This window comes from Cavia porcellus, unplaced genomic scaffold (genome assembly GCF_034190915.1).
Source record: "Cavia porcellus strain 051 isolate PalLab524CR breed Dunkin Hartley unplaced genomic scaffold, mCavPor4.1 scaffold_3, whole genome shotgun sequence".
In the NCBI taxonomy this organism is placed as follows: Eukaryota; Metazoa; Chordata; class Mammalia; order Rodentia; family Caviidae; genus Cavia; species Cavia porcellus.
In genome coordinates this window covers 10,502,304-10,515,030 of record NW_026947486.1, presented here as the reverse complement: position 1 = coordinate 10,515,030, position 12,727 = coordinate 10,502,304, and the positions used below count along the sequence as shown (strand labels likewise).

Sequence of the window (12,727 nt, the reverse complement as noted above, 5' to 3'; positions counted from 1 at the left end):
ATCAAGGTCCTTCCTGGTCCTCAGCTTTTGCAGGGATCCCAGCTGCTACCAGCCCCTACTTGCCAACTGGGAGGTAAATCCTTCAGTTCCCAGTTGAACTGCCCCATAGAGATGACTCTATGTGTACAGAGACCAATTGCCCTTGCCTACAGTTACCCACAGTGCAGATTCAAGAGCAAAATCAATAACTGTCATTATTTTAAGCCTATAAACTTGGCAAGCAAGGGTTTGCACAACCTGCTTACTTGGACCAGAGTGCCGAGCAGCAGAGGAAGTGGTGGCAAGGCTGAGTCACTCTGCGGTGAAGCCAGGAGCCTCTGGGTCTCCTCTAAGGTGGGGTCCGTGCCCCCACAACCTAAGGTTGGGCTGAGTGGGTGACATTTGATGGCTTCATCATGTCAAGCCTGATTTAGCAGGGTAGAAGAAATGTGACATGCAAGCCTTGGCCTTCAAGAGTTTCGATTTCTCACTGGGGCAACAACATAATTCCAAGTTTAGCCCAGGTCCCCAGGCACTGTGTGTTGTAGGTCACATGCTGGTGGGCACAAAGAGCCAGAGGACTTCTAAGGGAGAACTGATGGCAGTTGGTCATAGGATGTGGCAACACTGGCGGACACCAAAAGTTGGGAGGGCAGCTAGTTTGGGAAAAGTGAGAGGTTGGAGTGTAACTATGCAGTGTGCAGGGCTGCAGCTGGTGGGGAAAACATAGCATGAAGAGCTGGGGGTCCAGACCTCTGGCTCTGACAAACCCTCAGTGTTGCTTCCTGTTTACAGTGGTCCCTCCGTATGTGCTATGTGCGGGGGTTTGGGCACTGGGCCCTCATGCAGCACAGTATTTGCATACAAACTATATGCGTCCTCTGCTGTACTTTAAGCCATCTCAGATGACCTAAACTGCTTAACGCAATGTCAGTGCTATGCAAATGTAGTTGTTACACTACATTGTTTTGGGATTAACGATGAGAAAAAAGTTCATGTTCAATATCGGCATAAATATTTTTTCAAATATTTGCAATCTGTGGTTGCTGACTCTGCAGATAAGAAGGGCCAACCGAACTGTTTTCACAACGTTCGGTGGTGGAAATGTCTGATAAAATACAGATCACCCAGTTGAAGCTGGATTTTGGATAACCAAGGGAATACTTTTGAGGATAAATGTTCTCAAAGGTTGTATGGGTTTGGGGCTTAGATGACATGAAGTGTGGCTCCAAGCCTCACCTGTAAACCAGGACTAGCAGGGACCTTCCCTACTGGCGTGGTGGAGTGGGGCTGATGCAATCAGGTATAAAAGGTCCCTTCGAGGACCGGGTACATAGCATGTGCAAAGTTAAGGTGAGATTTGATTTCTCTTTGCAGCGCCAGAGTCCCACAGCCCATAGGAAAGCTTTTGTTAAGCAACAGAGGTGCTTACGCCTTTGTGGGCAAGGCTTTGTGTGTGTGTGTGTGTGTGTGTGTGTGTGTGTGTGTGTGTGTGTGGCTGAAGCAGGCAGTGGAAAGATAAAGAGGCTGCTGCCTCCTCCCCCAGAGTGGGAACCTCGCGTCCAGCCAGCAGTCGTAGACAATCCCGCTACCCACTGCGTTCAACTCCCACAGTTAATAACATCCTGAAATAAGGGCTGCAGCGGTGTTCTCCCTTCTTGGCATCTTCGCAGGCAGCTTTTTAATTTTAAGCCAGAGAAAACCCATCAGGTATTTGAGGCTCCTGGGGGGCAGCTAATACTTCCTGTCAAATGCTCACCCTGGAGTGCTTTGTTACCCCAACACCTCCTGAACTCAGAGTCAGCGGCAAATTGCAGGACAAAATTTGTATGCTGCAAGTTTATTGCATATTCATAGAATTTAGGCCATTAGGCAACATTAGCTTTTTTTATATAAACTTTTTATTGAGGTATAACCTATATTCAGAGAAGTACACATATTCTCAGTATACAGCTTGATACATTTTTACAAACTGGAAAGCACCCACCTTGTAAAAGCACCCAGTGGGGACACAGGACATCAGTGGTCCCTAAGGAAGTCCCACTTACGCCCTGTCCCAGTCACTGCTGCCCACAAGGCAGATGTCTCTGCCTTTTGTGGAAAGCAGCTGTATCTTGTACCTTGCGTAGATGGGCAGTGCAGTACCTCTACTGTTGGGCTGGCTTCTTTTGCTCAATACTATGGTGGATGCAGCACTGCAGTTTGAGTTTGTTCCTTCTCATTGCTGTGTAGTATTCCAAGGGCAACTATTCCACCACTTATTTATCCATCCATTGATTATCCATGGACTTTTGGGACGATTCTCTCTGTGGGCATTGTAGAACACAGCTTTTCAGGGATACAGGGAAGTCCTTCCTATGGTTATGTACCTAGGAGTGAGCAAGGGGTAGATGTGTGTCCATCTGAAGTGGATAAGGCCAATTTCCATAAGGTCAGCTTTGCATTCCTAAGGCTGTATGTGTCAAAGAAAGGAAACAGTAGACAGTTAAACATTTTTGATACTTTTTACATGCTAAGAAATTAGATTAGAGAGCTGGGGATGTAGTTCAGTGGTAGATGTTGCTTAGTGGGATGTTGCCTAGTGTGTGTGTATGAGGTCCTGGATTGCATTCCTAGAATTATAAAAAGGTTTTGAAAAGTGGGTGGGAGAGATAATAATGTTCAACTTCAACCTGCGTGTTGAAAAGTTGTGGAACTTTTCTTTTTTTAAAGCAATCTTGTTTTATGCATTCTGACAGCTCTTTCTACAAGAAGCTTCTGAGCTGTCCTTCTGGAAACAGGTACCTATGATAGGACTGAACACTGTCTTAGTCCGTGCCCTTTTGCTATAACAGAAAACGAAGGCTGGGTGATTTATGAAGGAAAGATTTCTCTGGGTTCACAGTTATGGAAGTCCAAGAGCATAGTAGTGGCATCTATTCAGCTGCTGAGGGCTTTGTACAACTTTAACTCATGGCTGAAAGAAGAAGAGCAGGAAGATGAGTGCAGAAGAGAGAGAAAGAGGAGAGACTCCAGTGACGGCTAGCCCAGTCCTGTGAGAAAGGCACTGACCCATCCCCGCGGGTGCCTTGCTCATGGCCTAAGCACGGTGCGCTGGGCCCCCTCCCAGCACTGCACCGAACACAGAGCGGCACGGAACACAGGGTGGCAAGGAAGCGAAGATGCGAGGTGCTAGATCTGAAAGAGTATTGGCCCCATCCTGGCTTGGCTTTACTTGCCCTGTGTCCCCAGCAGGACATCTATGAGTGCAAGCTAAGCTTTCCTCCTTGGAGAAATGGGAAAATGGTACTTGTGCTGCACACTTGCTGTGCAAAACAACCACTGGGTGTGGATACACACCAGGCTGAGGATCAAAGCCACTGTCATTGTTCCTGATCTGATATCAAATAATCTTTGTAAGCAGGTGGGACAAAAATGTATACAGTTATGCAGGTAGTCAGTGCATGCAAAAAATTAAATTTCATATCGGAGTTCACAGTCCAGTAATGCATTTCCAAACATATTTTGCCAATAAATATAACACTTGTCACAAGAGTGGGGTGTGTGTGTGTGTGTGTGCATGAAGATACTGTGGAGGTAAAAACTATCTCTGGATGGAGTAAAAAAGGGCTTTATAGAGGGAGAAAAACTGGATTTTGAAGGATGAGTAAGAGCCTGTCAGGTAGATAAGCCTGATGGCAGGTGTGCATGTGGAGGGGAGATGGTCGGTCATTCCATCAAGGCACAACATATGCAAAGGCTCAGAGGCACAGTGTGGCCCAAATGTTTGTGGTCTACCAGGCACAGAAGGGCTGGAGAGTGGGCTGTGTAGTGTGGAAAGGATGAAGGATGAAGGATGAAGGGCTGGGGTGGAAGAGCTATCTGGGGCCCTAACTTGGTGGCTTTGATGACTCCCCTGGGGTTCTTAGGCCAGCACCCTAGCACAACTTTCAAATAAGCTATGGGCCCCCAGCACTCCTTTCTAGGATTGTTTCTCTTTCAAGGACACCCTCTCCCCACTTGCTTCTAGCTTCCTCATGTGGGAGATAGTGAGCTGTTAGGTATCTATGTGCCACATAACCCTGTGACTCAGCCAGGGGCCCCTGACTGACTTTGGAATTGGGATCTGAGTGAGTGGGGGTGTGATTGCTTGTGCCACTTCCTGAAGGTCACAGTGATGTGACCAAGCAGGTCCTGCACTGTACTCTTTGCTGCCACCTGCTCCAGGAGCATCCAGACACCCCGGACCTGTGCTCAGAAAGTGACTCCAGCTGCCCCTTGGAGATCAGCAAGACACCTTCTGCGGTGACCAAACCCAACAGAACAGTGCACCTTCTGCCTGCTGGACACCTCTGCTGCCGAGGATAGCAGTGGCACAGGGCAGGAAACCTTGGAGACTTGCACTTGGCTCCTGAAAGTGGTCTGGGACCAAGGTGCTGTGTCTGGCCAGCCCTCGATGGAGAGCCCAGCAGCCTCTGGTGGTGGTGGGGTTATCCAGAGCCAGCCTGCCCTGTCCCTTCTCGGTGACTCTGGATACAAGGATACTCAGTGGGGGAGGGATGGCTGGATATCTCTGCTTGGGGCACTAAACTTTCTTTTTTGTGGAGCAGTCCTGGGAATTGGACCCAGGGGACTCACGCCGAGGAGCTACATCCTCAGCCTCTTTTTATCTGTTTTTATTTGGAGATAGGCTCTGGCTAGCCTGTCCTGGCTAGACTTGAACTTGAGCTTATCCTACTTCAACTGCATGAGTACAAGGATTACATTCTTGAGTTCAATGTGATGGAACCCTTTTGCTTGACAATGTCATGTTTATCTGGAACACTTGTCCTCCAGTCAGCTGAGAGGGAGGTGGCTCTGGGAGAAGGTGCAGGCTCACAGAGATCCCTTTGCCATCTGGGGGCTTGTTCAGGTCACCCCAGTGGGGCCAGCATGCTCTTCTTCAGCAGCCCCCCCCCACTTCCCCAGCTATTACAAGGGAGGTGGCGATATTAATGTCCCTCCTTCATTCGGAACAGGCCAGTGGTATCTCTGCCAGGACTTTTCCCCTCTTAATGATTTGTTCTGGCAGCAGAAATATTACAGCGATGATTTCATGTAGAATTTCATTTGCTGTTTTTTAAAACCCCTTGAAGAAGGGGCTGAACGATTAATGGGTCTTTGAGAGATCAAAGCTCTTCATGGCAAAGAGCAAATAATAATCGTAGCTAACATTGATTGGGGACTTTGCACGTGCCAGGCACTGTCTCGTTGCAACAACCCTTTGAGGTAGGTGCTGTTTGTCATTCTGATGATGACACAGATGGGCCAAGCCAAGAGCTCCCACAGCTCCAACGGGTGCCACCAAGATTGGAAGCCGTGGTGGCAAGGTGCTGTTGGTTATTAGCACCTTGTGCAGTCAGAAAGGGCACTGGACTGGAAATCCAGGAGATTGGGCAAAACTAGCTCACATCCCCTGGCTACTCTGAGCTACTGCTGGCCAAAGGGCAAACCAAATCCTAATGAACAGGGAGGCTGATGGAGTGGGCAAAGCTTGGTTAATGTCACCACTGATGGTGCTTCCTCATAACTTGTGAGACCACTCTTGCACTATTTGAGCAGGTCACTTTGTGCCTCAGTTTCCCCACTTCCTTCCATGAGAGACAATAATGGCTACCATCATTTGTGCTAGGAACTTTACCTAGAATGGTTGCTCCTCATGACGATCCTGAAAGGTATGCATTTAGTGGCCCCACTGATAGATGAGGAGGAGACTGAGGATCTAAATTTTCCACCATGGCCTTGGGCCACACTGGGTCTGATTAGGCAGGTTCCAGTGCAGACTCATTTAGACTCCAAAGCCTAGGCTGTTTCTTCCCACTTCTAGTTCACTTCCTCATCAGCAAACAGCTGCCACCTGCCACTCATTTTTTGAGAAGGTTCTCTTTCCTCAGGACTCCCATGAAAGAGAGGTAATGATTACCACCCTCACTTTACACGTGGTGAGCCAGGTTTACAAGGGTTTGTAGATTGTCCAGGGTCACACAGCTCAGTGCTGTATGCTTTTCAGACCCATGCTGTCTGTCTCCATGCTCTCCCTCTTTCCAAGATGTCATGTGTGTGGAATGACAGGTGACTAAACACAACAATTTCCTATAGCCAACAGACCTGGCTGCTGTCTCTCAAGGAGAGAGAGAGAGAGAGAGAGAGAGAGAGAGAGAGAGAGAGAGAGAGAGAGTCTTTTGCCCGTCCATGCATCCATCACCACCCTCCCACCCCCCATCCATTCACTGGCTCACCCCTCCACCCACTTCTTTACTCACTTTTCCATCTATCCATCTACCCATCCATCCCTTTGGGGAGAAAGCAAGACCCTGAGCTGCTCTGCTGGCCTATCTGCTTGATAAGTCTATGCCACCTGCCCCAGGTGACACCTCAATGGTGACAACATCTGGAGATGCCTGCAGTGCAAGGGTTAATTATGGAGGGCCTGACCCTCGGGGTGGCTGTTTCACTGGTTCCCTGTCCTTGGTCACCAGAAGGCAGGTCCTATGGCACTCAGGGGCGGGGATGTACACTCAGCTTCAGATCAGGAAGACACCCGAGGCCGGAAAACGGGGAGTACAGAGATTTGGCAAGGTGATCCTAGAGTCCCGCATCTTTCTGGGCCCAGGATTGACCTTGGAGGGAGTCCCATTTCATCTCTGTCTCCTCCACCCAGGTGGCAGGTAGGAATTTGAGGAGTGGTGGAGGAAAGGAAGGGAGCAGGAGGACAGTTTGTTTAGGACCTCATTTGACATTTGTCACTGCTCGTTCTACTACTTTGAGCAGATTGTTCCCAAATTGCCAGCCTGGGCAGCTGACTGGAAAGATGGCTGAGGGCATTTTGTAAATCCATCCTTCAGAACCTGCCCAAGTCCCTTTGTTCCCTGCTGAGTCTGATGCAGACTCCTACAGGACTCCAGACCCTGCACCGAGCTTGCAGCATTTGGTTCTCCCCCTGGCCTAACCCCTTCCTACCTTACTGGTGCCTGATTCTCCTCAGAGGGCCTTCTGTGATCCTCGTAGCTTTATCTCTCCATCAGTGTCACTGATGTGACTGAGGTTCAGCAATATTTACTGGGTCCAACTTGTGCCAGACACCGAGCAAGACCTGGGAGACACAGGCCCCTTGTAGCTGTGGCTTGCATCCTGAGCAGCCGTGGCCTCGGGAAGTGCCCACTCCTTGCCTGTGTGGAGGCTGCCCTGCCAACCCCCTTTGTGGGTGCTGTGCATTTAGTTTTTGTGCGAGCTCATTTAGGTTGACTTGATGCCCATTTTTTCCCCCAGATAGAACTCCAAAACTTGAGACTTTCCTATCTACCTGAATTCCCCCAGCTAGTGTGACTGGCTTGAGATTTGTACTCCTTGTGGATTTGAACCTACAAGTTATATTTCTGACACACTCCTTTCACTTATTTGAGCCAGAGCTTCCGTTTCCTTAAAATGTGAAGGGGAGACACTTTTATTAGCAATCTTACAAATGTGTGTCAAATAAAAGTGTGGAAGCTGCTTCTTGATGTGGGTTTCTTATAATCACTGGGCACAGTCTGGAAAGCTGCTGCGTTTTGGGGAAGAGGTAACTGATGCCCCAGCCTCGTGGCAACCTCGGAAAGCCCTTGCTGAGTGAGCACTTAGAATCTCTGCAGTGAGCAGTGCCAGCTGCCTCTTTCCCAGCATCCTGTCACAGTATCCATATTCCATAAAGGAGCAGTATTTCTACACTTTGATGCCTGACTCTTCTATGAGGGTGGTCCGGGTGGAGCATGTGTGTGGTCAGATATATCACAGAATGTTAGCAGAGACCCCCTAAGATGATCTGGCCTAAACCTAACCCCATCCTCACACACGAGTGGAAGCTGAGGCCCAGAGAGGGTCTGGGACTTGTCCAAGGTCATACAGCTGGTTATTGGCACAACTGGGTTGAACCCAAGGCTATAGGGACTCTTGCCTTGAGACTCAGGGTGTGTTGATTGATTGACTTCTCAGCTTTTTGAGCATGAAAATGGACGGCCCCAGGAAAGGACAGAGGGAAGGAGTCTACAGGAGGTGGAGGCCTTAGAGGCTTAGGTCCTGGCTCCTTACAACCACTGAATACTGGAGCTGAAATAGTCCAGGGGACAGCAAGACTGGCCAGATACCCCCAAAAGGTCCCCCTGTGATGTGTCTGATGCTGGCCCTGGAGCCTGTTTTAGAGATGAACTCACCTGAGGCCTTTGGAGGGACAAAGTGGTTTGCCAATGAGCCACACGAGGGGCAGGTCCCCGCCCCACAGCTCCTATTTCTTCTCCTTCAGTTGACCAGGGTCCTCTTTCCCCACTACCACCATGGACCTCACGACAAACACACTGGGCTCAGGCCTGGAAGATCTATTAGTGCCACTCCTGTCACCACCCGCAGAGCGGGAGGAGAGGCAGCCAAATGCTGTGCTAATTATTCTAGCTTCCAGCAGGGTCTCGGAGGTCCCAGCCATGGTAAATCTTAACTTTCATGCTATGGTGCACCAGGATGCAATTTACTTCAAAGAGAGCATCAATCCCCACTGCGGCGTGTATCAGAGGAGTGTTACATAAAAGTGGCCCATGTGCTTCCCACCCTGGCTGCCTTTTCTCTCCCTGCCTCCCTTCTTCTCTTGCTCTCCTTGTAAGTTTGAAAAAGCAAGCCTGCGGTTGGCTACACATCTCACACGCAAAAACATTTACACACATGTCTGCTCCCAGCCTTATAAATCACCAGGCTTGGCGACTTGGCAATGGGAATCCGGGCGAGCTCTATTTTTACCACACAGTCCTCAGACAGCATCCCTGGGGTGGGTGGGGGGCTCCTTTCTTACAGTGACACCTACTGGTGCCAGCTCTGGGCAAAGGCAGCCTGGCATTTTGGACCCATTTCTCAGGTTTTGGAAGACAATAACTGACCAAGACCTTGCCCTTTGCCAGTCCTACCCTGCAACACCTTCTAGCCTCTGGGGAATTTCTCCAGGGACAAGTTCCTTCCAGGAAGCCCTGCCCTGTTGCCATCACCCCAACTAATCTCGTAGGAGGGGCAAGCAGCATCCAGTGACATAATAATTACCTTCCCCAGAGCTTCAGGCTGCACCAGCTCATTAGGGAGTCAAGGGATCATGAGAACTGGGGAGGGGGCTGCCATGAGGTCAGCCTATACCCAAAGTCTGGCTCCTTGCCCCTAGTGCAAAATCCTGGGGGGTTGTCCAGTTGTGTTTCAAGCAATTACTTCACTGTGAGAGACATCTGTTATCTTCTCTGACACACACGAGCCTGGCGGCTGACGTGCTTTCTGTGAGGGGCTTGTGAATCCTTGCCATTGTCATCACAGCCCAGGCTGGGAACGAAGATGGGGGATGGGTGAAACAGAAGCGTGTCTGTCTCTGTCCCTGGCCCTGGCCTCAGCCTCCTCCCAGCCACCTCTCAGGAGGCAGCCGTGCCAGGTCTAATGCTCCTAATGTCATCTTTGCAGATCCATTTGTGATTCCTTGATGCTGTAATTACTGCGGCTTCGCTCCGCTCGCAGCCGCTGCCATTAGCAGGGGAGACCGCAGGCTGCAGCAGTGCGGCCCGGCAGCCCAGGGGGCCCCTGTGGGCTGCCGCAAGTAGGCAGGACCCTCCTGGCACGTCCGGAGCTGCCTAGGGCCCAGGGCAGCTGGCTGAGCTGGCCAAATGCTGGCAATTAGTGGTGAGTCTCCTGAGTGTAATCCCGGGCCTCTAGCCAGCGCCGGAAAGTACCCTAGAGCAGAAGGCAGGGTAACACAGTTTCAGCTCAGCCACTGACACACTGGTGACCCTGGATAAGTCATGGGACCCCTGAACCCTGATTCCCTCAGCGTTTGTAAGAACGGTCGGGTGGGTGAGGGCAAAGAGTGTGGGCCCTGGAGGGTGGGTTTCCATAGGTTGAAAGCTCTCTTCCAGCCTCCACTGACCGGGTACTCCTCTTCTGTTACCTCTCGCAGCACTGGAAAGGTTCTTACCAGTATTGGGTGCAGTTTGAGAGGCCTAGGCAAGCTATTAGATACATTTGGGGGCTGGAGCGGGAACAAACAAACACCCCAGAAGGCTCTTTTGCCAGGGACTCTGGCCTTCGTCTCAAATCCTCCACGGCTCTGACTGCTTCACTTCCAGATGGAAGCCTCCGTTGGGCTGGAGCAATGGGCTTGCTTACTCTACCCTGCATCCAGACCTATAGAATCCTCAGGAAACAAGGAGCAGAATTAGAGACTAATACCAAAATTGCGAATTGAAGTTTGCTCCAGGCCCTCTCCTCTCCTGTTCTCTCCGAGCGTTGCCCTCACATCTCAGTTACTGATGGAAAGCCTTCAGCGCTCAGCTTGGCTAAAAATGAGAGTCAGCCCCTCAGGAGTTTTGAACTATGGCAGCAAATTCGTGATACTCCTTCAAGAGACAGTTCTATGGCCTCCTTTTTTTGAATCCAGGTGGGCTTGTGAGTGCTTCAACCAAAATACTACTATAATACAGATATTATGTGACTTCCAAGAATCCGTCATAAAGGCTGTGGAAGCAGGGTATACTGGTACATCCTGTCATCCCAATACTCTGGGAGGCTGAGGCAGGACGATCATGAATTTGCAATTAAAAAAACCCCTAGAGATATAGCTCAGTGTGAAGGCCCTGGGTTTGATTCTCAGGACGGGTGGGGGGGGCATGCACTTTCCGCTTTGTTCACTGAGCACTCATCCTTGGAGCCCCAAGCTGCCATGGAAGATGCCTGGCTGCCATACTGTGAGGAAGTCCAGACCCCACAAGGAGGTTATATGCAGGCACATGTAGATGCAGTGGTTAACAGTCCAAGCTGCCCAGCCTTTGGTCATTTTAGCCCAAGCACCAGACCTATGAGCAAAAGAACCCCAGATGCTTCCAGCCTTCAGCCATCAAGTCTGCCTCAGCCTTTCAGGTCTTCTCAGCAGAGGCACCAGACACAGCAGAGCATGTCCTGTCTGGGTTCGACCCACGGAATCCACAGCATACTGCCCTGACTGGTGCTTATATCACTAAGGCTGGGGCAGTTGAAAAACAACAATAGATAACAGGAACAACCCCCTGGCCTAGGGTCTTGCCTGGCATCCAGCCTAATGCATGAAGACATGGACACCTGTTTTCCATAAAGGAAGCAGGAAGTTTTCTAGAAGGCTGAGAATGACATAGGGCCAAAGGATCTGCTGTGTGTGGGCTGCATGCCTAGCCCCCAGGGCAGCACTCTGCCCCATTCCAGAACTTGGGGCTGCCCTGTCTTTTTCTTACTTCAGGAGTGAAGCTCGTGATTTGAGTGAGACCCAGGAGTTGGTGGCTTTTTTGGTGCCGTTCAAGTCTCATTTCATTTCCTGTGAGGCCCAGAAGCCTACTGAGGCTGAGACTGGGAGAAGGAAATGAAAGACTCAGCTCCAAGGGTTTTCCTCCTCCGGTGTATAACTTGGGCTCAAGGGAGAGATGGCTCCGGGAGGGAAGGAGAAGCCAGTGCGCATGAGCAAACGCAGTTTTTGTGGTTTATCTGTCAAAAGATTGAGGACAGAGTCCCACCCAGGCACCAAGAATGTCATCTGGCAATGTGATGTACAAGGTGTGGCCTGCTGCTTTATAGTTTGAGGAAGGGGTGTGGCTGGGGGGTGGCGAAGTTGGCTGCCTGTGAGTAGTCACTTTGGGGATCCCTAACTACAATTTGCAAGGAAAATCAGGTCACACTTCTCTGTCTTTCAGAACCAGCAAAAGACTGGCCGTGCAGTCACTGGAGGGCTGTCCCACAATGCCCTTAAGCATTTGCTGGCTCAATTTTACACATAAAATTCAATCAACGACAAATTCCTGTTTGCTACCTAGAATTTGACAATTTTGTGCTAGAGTGCTCTGTTTTTGATTGAAAAAGCACTCAGGAGCCTAGATTGATAAATAGTTGGCCACAGGGTGGAAAAAAAGCAACCCTGCAGTGGAAGTACAAATCTGGTTCTTCAGCTTGCTTTGGCTTGCTATCTGATGCAATTTAGCATTTCTCATTTTCAAAGGGACACATTTTGGCTACATTGTGAAAAACTTGGCCATGAACAGGGTCCAATAAACCACTGCATTTGATTAGTTGGGATAAAGATTTAGAAATAGGGCTAGAGAGAAGAGGGGAAGAACAATTCAACTTCTCTAGAAGCCATTTTGAGCTTTTGAGGAGGAGCCTGAGTATATGCTGTGTCTTGGTGGCCCCCTGGGAGTGGTGGACAGCACTTGGGGCCACAATGCCCTGATGTCCTTTGGTGCCTATCTTCTTCTTTTCCATCGTAGGAAGGAGCCACCTGTCTCCCAGCTGTCTGGGACTGTCTGCTGGAACAAGTGACATCACGGTGACCAGAAACCTCCTCCCTTTTGTCTGGAGCAGTTATGATGTCATTCCCTCTGGCAGCGAAGCAGGATGTTGGCAGCTGGGATTCCTCCGGGTCCTCCTGAAGTGATAATTGCCTTAGATTTTGTTATAAAGTGCAGCTGCTAATTATCTTGTTAAATCACAGCCATATACTTTTTGGATTTTTTTTTCAATCCATTTAAACAGACTGGGAGATTAAATAAAGCCACATACCCTAAACAAAAACAAAAACACAACCCAGACACACACACACACACACACACACACACACACACACTCACGTACCACACACACACACCTCTTCTTTTTTTTAACACTGCAAAAATAATTTTTAAAAAACGAAAGGAGCACAGATATAGCATAATTAGATTGCTTC

The 12,727-nt window shown here is 49.7% G+C and overlaps 1 long non-coding RNA gene across 1 annotated transcript in view; it reads left to right on the top strand.

Annotated features, from left to right (window-relative positions):
* LOC134475347 (uncharacterized) overlaps nt 1-12,495 on the top strand; it is a 30,143-nt gene extending 17,648 nt beyond the window's left edge. Inside the window, exon 2 of the long non-coding RNA XR_010046468.1 lies at nt 12,273-12,495. This is a non-coding gene — a long non-coding RNA (uncharacterized LOC134475347). The remainder of the gene's footprint in view (nt 1-12,272) is intronic.
* Nucleotides 12,496-12,727: the final 232 nt, after the last annotated feature.